Source organism: Rhinopithecus bieti, unplaced genomic scaffold (genome assembly GCF_001698545.2).
Source record: "Rhinopithecus bieti isolate Rb0 unplaced genomic scaffold, ASM169854v2 scaffold_14330, whole genome shotgun sequence".
Lineage (NCBI taxonomy): Eukaryota > Metazoa > Chordata > Mammalia > Primates > Cercopithecidae > Rhinopithecus > Rhinopithecus bieti.
In genome coordinates this window covers 1,439,332-1,449,269 of record NW_016807931.1, presented here as the reverse complement: position 1 = coordinate 1,449,269, position 9,938 = coordinate 1,439,332, and positions in this window count along the sequence as shown.

Sequence of the window (9,938 nt, the reverse complement as noted above, 5' to 3'; positions counted from 1 at the left end):
CCAACAAACCACCTGGAACCAGCCAATGAAATGAGACTAGTGATTTTGGATTTAAAGGTCATCCAGTGAAGACCCTGTTCCTTCCTCCTCCGACTGCCTTCTCCTGTCCTGTGGTTTTTGCCTTTATAATCTCTAACACTCCAAACTTTGCTGGAAGCATGCTTTTATTTTACACTGGAGGCTCTGTCTCTCCAATCTGCTGATTGCTTTTTGTAGAAAAATAAAAGAGATAGTCTTGTAAACTGAAAATACTTTCCCCACGAATCTCGTGCTTCATGATTGCTTTTATTATTCCTAAGGCAAATGAATACGTTTCAGTGTTGTCTTATTTTCGTTTACTCCACGTATCTCCATTATTTTTTAGCGTCTAACATCTATCCCCTTTAATATCTCATTTCAGTATCTATTGTAATAAAAATTGAAGGGTGATATTTTAAGCTTTCTTTATCTCTGAGCAAAATCTCCAAAGTCACAGAATTTTACCAAAAAATCCCAAATTCAATTTTAAACAGATATTAATTACAATTTTAAAAGAGCATTACAGTCTTAATATTTCTTCAGTTACAATATCATTAATTATCCCATAATAACTCCTTAAGAAAGCTTTACATTAGTCAAACAGAAAGTGTGTGCAAATAGAATAGCATAGTTTTAAAGTTTCTTACATGTGTGCATTAACATTTCTTGAGGAGGTTACAAACACAGGTTTCATGCTGAATTTGTTAAAAATGTCTACCATACATTAAATACTTTTCATGATAAAATTCATTTTATATAGGCCAGGCCAGGTGGCTCACACTTGGAATCCCAGCACTTTGGGAGATTGAGGCGGGTGGATCATGAGGTCAGGAGTTTGAGACCAGCCTGGCCAATATAGTGAAACCCCATCTCTACTAAAAATACAAAAATTAGCCGGGCATTGTGGCATTTGCCTGTAGTCTAAGCTACTCAGGAGGCTGAGACAGAAGAATCGCTTGAACCCGGGAGGCAGAGGCATCAGTGAGCTGAGATTGCACCACTGCACTCCAGCCTGGGAGACAGAGTGAGACTCAGTCCCAAGAAAAAATAAATAAATAAATAAATAAAATTCACTTTATATAAACAAAAATAGCTTTCTTGTCAACCTTTTGAATCATTCATCTTTATGTTTTAGACTATATAATTTGTATTATGAGAAAATTTACATATTTAAAAATACTTTCACTGGCTTTAACTATCTTTCCATTTCAGCTTTATAGAAATGTTATTAAAAGTTAATCAGGGTTGGACACGGTGGCTAGTGCCTGTAATTTTGGTACTTTGGGATGCCAAGGTGTGAAGATCACTTGAGCCCAGGAGTTTGAGATGAGCTTAGGCAACTTAGTGAGACCCTGTCTCTTCTAAAAATAAATAATAATTTTAAAAAATAGCCAGGTGTGGTGGCACACATCTGTAGTCCCAACTATTTGAGATGTTCAGGTGACAGTACAGCTTGAGTCGAGAAGGTCGAGAATGCACTGAGCCGTGTTTGAACCACTGTGTTCAGTCTGGGTGAGAGAGTAAGACTCCATCACTAAAATAAAAGTTGATCCATACCCCAAATTAACTTGACATGGATAGTGGATCTCATGGATTTAAGTGTAAAATATGACTTCAGAACTTCAAAACAAAAGAAGCCTCGTAAGATAATTTTAAGATTTAGGGTTAGGAAAAGGTTCTTAGACTTCACATAAAAATAATTAGTAAATTAAACTTTATCAAAGCTTAATCATTTGTTCTCTGAAAGACTGCAAAGAGAATGAATAGACACAGAGTGGAGTACTTGCAATCCACATATCTAACAAAGAACTAGTGTCTAGAATATATAAAAAACTCCCAAATTTCAATACTAAAAGTTTTAAAATAAAATTTAAAATAAGCAAAAGACATTCACATATTTTACTAGAGAAAATATACAGATATCAAATAAGTACATAAGAGAATGTCAACAGCTTTAGTCATTGATGTGAAGACAAAGATATAATCAGATATCACTACACACTTATCAGATGTCTTAAAATTTAAAAAAATAGTGACAATATACAATTCTAACCAGAATGTAGAGAAACTGGATCACTCACATGTTGATAGTGGGAATGTAAAATGGTACAGACACTATGAAAAATGGTTTGCTAGTTTCTTATAAAACTAAACATGCAGCTACCATTCAGTCTTGCAATTGTACTCGTGGGCATTTGACAGAAAGAAACAAAAACTAATGTCCACACAAAAACCTATGCATGAATGTTTATAGCAGCTATATTCGTAATAGTTAAAAACTGGAAAAATTCCAGATGTCTTTCAAATAATGAATGGTTAAACAAACTGTGGCACATCCATACCATGAAACACTATTCAGCAATGAAAAAGAATGTCCTACTGATACAAATGATGACTTGTATAATGTCCCATGAATTTAATCTAATTAAAAAATTCAAATCCCGAAAGATTAAGTACTCTGTGATGCCATTTGCCTAACATTTTCGGATGACAAAATTACAAAGATGTTAAAAAGATTAATGGTTATCCAGCAATTAAGGGTAGTTTGAGTGGAGAAGTGTGTGTGTATGGCTATAAAAGGCCACAGGAAATGACCCTGGATTAATGGAAATCCTGTGTGTTTAAACTGTCTCAATGTCAATATCCTGGTTTTGATATTGTACTATGGTCTGCAAGATTTACCTTCGGGGAAACTGGGTAAAAAGTGCTTAAGTTGTCTACTGTTTCTTAAAACCTCATGTGAATCTGCAATTATTATACAATAAAAATTTATTTTAAAATAATTACTAACACTAATTAGTAGAGCTTACATTTGTAAATATATATCTACATGCATACCACAACATAATATCAAGCTTAAATATTCTTCATAGTACTTAGGACAAACTAAAGCAATAATTCTATCCTTGAGAAAATATATTCCACAGTAAATACTTCTTCAAATGAAACATTAATGTTGGCAGTCAAGTATTCCCTAAATTAACAATATTTATTTGTAGTGTGGAATTTCTTATACAGAAAGGTTATTTTTTTTTGAGAACAGAGAGTTTAGTTTGTGATATTATTTCCAAAGTTTGTTCCCCAGGATTCCTTATAAGTGAGCAATATAATTTTCAAACAGAATTTGAATAAAAGAGTGTAATATTAAGAGTATGTCACATGTTTTATTATAAGAGAAAAAGACACAGCATGTGCCTTAGTGATATTCTTTACTTTTCATTCCCAGAGCCTATATGTTGACATCAAATTATTAATATCATTAGCAACTGACATATCTTAATCTGAGTGTTGCTATAAGGAGAAAGATAATACCCCCAGAAAGGAAATACATATGCTGTTTAACATACCAGACAGCTCTTTTCTCTAATTTTCTCAAAATTTTTATAGGTTCAGAATTATTCAACATTTAAAGGTATCCAATATTTTGAGTTTAATCTATTGGTAGTTATATAGCAAGAAAACAAATCACAATCCTGTCTAATCAGATTAATGCACTGTATTTATAAGCTATTACTTCGGAATACACACACTTGTTACTTGTATCATTTAGAGAATGAAGTTATTCTTTAAAACCTACAGTTGTCAACCTATAAATATCAATAATTAATAACTCTAAGACACATTAAAAAATGATAACAGGATACTGCTGCTGTGCAGTGTCAAGTATAGTATATTTCTAATGCTAACTTTAAGTCCCTGGATATTCTGATATATTATTCTATCATTTTAGATACAATAAGAAATTTGCTGAGAGAGTACATAGTGTTATAAAGGATATATTGATTTGCTGTGGTTTACAGCCAAGTAAGTAAGGTTTCTGGTTATTCTCAACCATAGATGCTGCAACTACAACGGCTTTGATGAACTACCATGACTATTATTTGAAAATGAACATCAAATTGATGTCACTTTGGCTGGTTCATTAGTTGATGAAGAATTTATTTAGGAAAAGTTTTTATGTACAATTTACCACTAGTTAAACTGACAGAAATGTATTTGTCTAGCAGAAAGTTACTACTACTCAAGTAAGCTAGAGAAAATTCAACTTGAAAAATCTTGGGAATAAAACAGAGATTCAATTCATTTTAGGATAAGACTCAGAAGGGTTCTATAAGAAAATAAGTAATTTGATTCATAATAATTATCTGCTTTCATCTGATATCATTGTAAGCTAGGAACCAATGGAGACTCTCATGGGATATTATATATTCCACCTATAGTAAATTCTTATTATTCTTGGAATTTAATTTTTGAACAACAAATATTTGGCACTTTATTTTGAAATAATGTAAACTTAGAAAAAAGTTGCAAAATAGTACAGAGGGCCCCTTTAATCAGATTTTTCTAATTTTGTTTTCTAACTTTTTCTGGTTTTAGGAGATGCTGTGAGTAGGATTGTCCTACTTATATAAAGGACTTTTGGATAAATGGACCATAGGTTTTACAAGGCTCAGTATAGAGAGTTTTGAGAACACCAGGGATACTTTAGTTTTGTTGGAAATTATGATCAATTATGTGACTGAATTATTTAGGGCAATGCTACAGGAATGTGGTGCAGATTTGTGTATTTCAGGTTTATAAACTATTAACAGAGCGTGTCAGCACATAATTACTGGAGATATCATATTGAACAGCATATAGGCCAAGTTAGATGTAGATAAACTCATAAGGTGAGTTGTCATGGATAGAAGAACAGTTTTATAATGTTTGATATTTTAAAGTTTGCTTACATTTCAATGCAAATTTCAATGCAAAATTATATAAAACTAGGTAATCATAAACTTTAATATTAATAACTTCATTTATAGTCTTTTAAATTAAATAATCTGCTCTTTAATACATAATTTAAGATTATTACCTAAATTAAAATTATAAAATTCATATTAATGATTTTAACTTCAATCTACTGATTACAAAATTGATATTAGTGATTTTAATTTCAATTTACTGGAGATAAAGAAAGCTTCACTGAAATTATTTGTTTAAAAAAGATACACTTTTCTGAAAATGACAGTAGTGTTAGCCAAATCACACAAATGGAAATGATGCTGAAGATAAAAAGACCAAAAGAAGGGTTGTTCTAGTTTTACTAGGAAGTATGATCCCTGATATATTGAATTTGATATATTGAATATATTAGCCATAATTGATAGTGAAGTGTTTATAGCATAGTCTGTCATTTTCAGAAATATGCTGAAAAATGAAGCAATCAAAAAACTTAAGCAGAATTTACACATAAAATATAAAATGTGAATTCAAAAGAAAATGTTTTCTAAATGAAATACTATTCAGGTAGTTTACAAAAGTGTCAGTCTACAACTGATTGAGAATTTCAAAATACATGAATAAAATACGTCCTTTATCAAAGAAATTGTAGTGTCACCCCTCCAGGTATTTGTGTGAGAATGAGGCAGAAAGGCTCTTTATGGAATCCATATGAGACAAACCAGGCAAGCTGCATGAGAAGTCAGGTTAGGTGAGACCTGCAGTACGTAAATATAAGTGGAGCCAGGAAACCCTAGCAAGTACTTAGGTAAGGCATGGAGTACTTTTGCCTGAGAGGATGTTGTGGTACATAGTGAGCTCACTTGGAATAATTAAAATAGAGTTTCATGTTAGGAGCTATCTATGGACGATATGCCTTCATGATTGACTATTCCATATTTGCAGAACTGCATTTAGACAATGAAATATAGATACTCAAAAAGTTTTTGGAATAGAGAGAATTATTGGCAGGGGTGCAGTGAAGGAACATGTGGTCTACGGGAGTCTGTCAGGTGCTGGTTTTGTAGGGGCTATTTAGTTTCTGTTTTCCTTCTGTTTTTGCTCTCCATTTTCTTTTCTTTCTTGTCTTCTATTATGTTAATTGAGTGGAAGTATTTAAAAATTGAACTATAATTTCTCCACTTTTATTTTAGCTCTACCTCTGTAAATTTTGCGATGGCTCCACAGATTAAATTACAGTTCCTTAACTTTTCAGTCTACTTAGTTAATATTTTATCTTTCATATAAGATATAAAAACCTTGCACCAGTGTAATTCATTGTTTGTACTTGGTTCTGTAGTTTTACATGTGCACACAAACACTCACACACACACAAATATACATATATTATAGCATAAGTTTGTATAAAACAATGAAGGCTGAGGCAGGAGAATGACACAAACCTGGGAGGCAGAGTTTGCAGTGAGCTGAGATCGCGCCACTGCACTCCAGACTGGGTAACAGAGCGAGACTCCGTCTCAAAAAAAAAAAAAAAAAAAAAATACTTGTGAGGAAGAAGCACCAGGTGACTTCTAAACGAAAATCTATCAGATTGACAGCAGATTACTCAGCAGAAACCCTACAAGCTATAAGGTACAAGGGTCCTATCTTCAGCCTCCTTATACAAAACAATTATCAGCCAAAAATTTTGTATCCGTTGAAACTAAACTTCATAAATGAAGGAAAGATGCAGTCTTTTTCAGGCAAATAAATGTTGAAAGAATTCACCCCTATCAAGCCAGAACTACAAGAGCTGCTAAAAGGAGCTCTAAATCTTGATAAAATGCTCAAAATACATCAAAATATAATCTGATTAAAGCATAAATCTAACTGGACCTGTAAAACATCAACACAATGGAACAAAAAACCATGACATTCAGGCAACAAATATCATGATGAATAGAATAACATCTCACATCTCAATACTAACATTGACTATAAATGGCCTAAATACTTCACTTAAAATATACAGAATGGCAGAATGGGTGAAAATTCACCAGCCAAGTATCTGCTGTCTTTAGGAGACTCAACTGAAACATAAGGACTCACATGAACTTAAGATAAAGGGGTGGAAAAAGATATTCCATACAAATGGAGACCAAAAGTGAGCAAGAGTTGCTATTATTATTTTAGACAAAACAGGTATTAAAGCAACAACAGTTTAAAAATACAAGGAAGGACATAATATAATAATAAAAAAAACTAGTCCAACAGGAAGATATCACAATCCTAAATGTATATGCACCTAACACTGGAGCTCCCAAATTTATAAAACAATTGCTACTAGACCTAAGAAATGAGTTAGACAGCAACACAATAGTAGTGGAAGACTTAAATACTCTACTGACAATACTAGACAGGCCATCAAGACAGAAAGTCAACAAAGAAACAATGGACATAAACTATATCCTAGAACAAATGGACTTAACAGGTATTTACAGAACATTCTACCTAACAACTACAGAATATCCATTCTATTCATCAGCACATGGGACATTCTTCAGTATAGACCATATGATAGGCCACAAAACAAGTCTCAACAAATGTAAGAAAACCAAAATTACAGGAAGCACTCTCAGACCACAGTGAAATAAAATTAGAAATCAACTCCAAAAGGAACCCTCAAAACCTTGCAAATACATGGGATTTAAATCCCAAATGATCATTAGGTCAACAATGAAATCAAGATAGAAAGTTTTGAAATCTTTTAACTGAATGATTACAGTTACAGAACCTATCAAAACTTCTGGGATATAGCAAAGGCAGAATTAAGAGGAAAGTCCATAGCATTAAATGGCTACATCCAAAAGTCTGAAAGAGCATAAATAGACAATGTAAGGTTATACTTCAAAGAACTAGAGAAACAAGAACACACTAAACCCAAACTCTTCAGAAGAAAAAAAAAAAAATAACCAAGAGCAGAGCAGAACTAAGTAAAATTGAAACAAACAATAATACAAAAAATAAATGAAAGACAAAGCTGACAATTTGAAAAGATACATAAAATTGATAGAACATTAGTGAGATTACCCACAAAAAGAAGAAGGAAGATATAAATAAGTTAATTAGAAATGAAACAGGACATATTTAAAACTGATACCACTGAAATAAAAAAGATCATTCAGGTGGTATGCAAATAAACTAGAAAACATAGAAGAGGTAAATAAATTCCTGGAAATATACACCCTCCTAGATTAAACCAGGAAGAAATAGAAACTTTGAACAGATCAATAACAAGCAGAGAGCTTGAAATAGTAATACAAATATTGTCTGCAAAAAAGTGTCCAGGACAAGATATTTGTGTTTAGGATAGAATCACAGATGAATTTTATCAGACGTTCAAAGAAAAATTGGTACCAATCCTATTGATACTATTCCACGAGAGAGAGAGAGGGAATCACCTCTAAATCATTCTATGAAGCCAGTGTCACTCTAATACTGAAACCAGGGAAGGACATAACAAAAAATAAAACTACAGACCAATATCACTGATGAATATAGATGTAAAAATTCTTAACAAAATACTTGCTAACCAAATCCAACAGTATATCAAAAAGATAATCCACCATGGTCAAGTGGGTTTCATACCAGGGATGCTGGAATGGTTTAACATGCACAAGTCAATAAATGTGATACACCACATAAGCAGAATTAAAACTGTTCATCACATCATCATCTCAACAGATGCAGAAAAAGCATTTGACAAAATCCAGCATCTCTTTATAATAAAAAACCCTCAGCAAAATTGGCATACAAGAGACACCTTAATGTAATAAAAGCCATCTATGACAAGTCCGCAGACAATATAATACTGAATAGGCAAATGTTGGAAGGATTTCTCTGAGAACTGTAACAAGACAAAGAGGCCCACTCTCACCACTTCCATTTAACATATTACTTGAAGTTCTAGTCAGAGCAATCAGATAAAAGAAATAAATAAAGGGCATTCAAATTGGTAAAGAGGAAGTCAGACTGTTGCTGTTTGCTGATGATCTGATGATATATCTAGAAAACCCTGAAGAATCCTCCAAAAAGCTTCTAGAACTGATCAATGAATTCAGCAAAGTTTCAGGATACAAAATTAATATATACAAATCAGTAGTTCTGCTATAAACCAATAGAGATAAAACCAAGAAGTCAAGAACTCAACCCCTGACTGGGCACAGTGGCTCATACCTGCAATCCCAGCATTTTAGGAGGCCAAGGTGGGTGGATCACCTGAAGTCAGGAGTTCAAGATCAGCCTGGCCAACATGGTGAAATTCTGTCTCTACAAAATTACAAAAATTAGCCAGATATGATGGCGGGTGGCCTTAATCTCAGCGACTAGGGATGCTGAGGCAGGAGAATCACTTGAACCTGGGAGGCAGAGGTTGCAGTGAGCCAAGACTACGCCATTGCACTCTAGGCTGGGCGGCAGAGTGTGACTCCATCTTAAAAAAAAAAAAAAGCAAAAAAAGGAGCTCAATACCTTTTAAAATAGCTGAAAAAAGACAAACATAATATACCTAACCAAGGAGGTAAAACACGTCTACAAGAAAAACTACAAAACACTGCTGAAAGAAATCACAGATGACACAAATGAAAACACATCCCATGCTCATGGAACGGTAGAATCAATATTGTAAAAATGACCATACTGTCAAAAGCAATTTACAAATTAAATGAAATCCCCATAAAAATACTACCATCATTCATCACAGAACTAAAAAAAAAGCTTTCCTGAAATTCATGTGGAACCAAAAGAGAGCCTGCATAGCCAAAGCAGGCTAAGCAAATAGATCAAGTCTGGAGGCATTACACTACCTGACTTCAAACTATGCTATAAGGCCATAGTTGCCAAAACAGCATGATACTGGTATAAAAATAGGCCCATAGACCAATGGAACAGAATAGAGAATCTAGAAATAAAGCCAAATACTTACAGCCAACTGATCTTTAACAAAGCAAACATGAACATAAAGTGGGGGGAAAGGACACCCTATTCAACAAATGATGCTGGGATAACTAGTAAGCCACATGTAGAAGAATGAAACTGGATCCTCCTCTCATCTTATACAAAAATCAACTCAAGATGGATCAAGGATTTAAATCTAAGACCTGAAACCACAAGCATTCTAGAAGAAAACATCAAAAAAAAAAAAAAAAAAAAAAAAA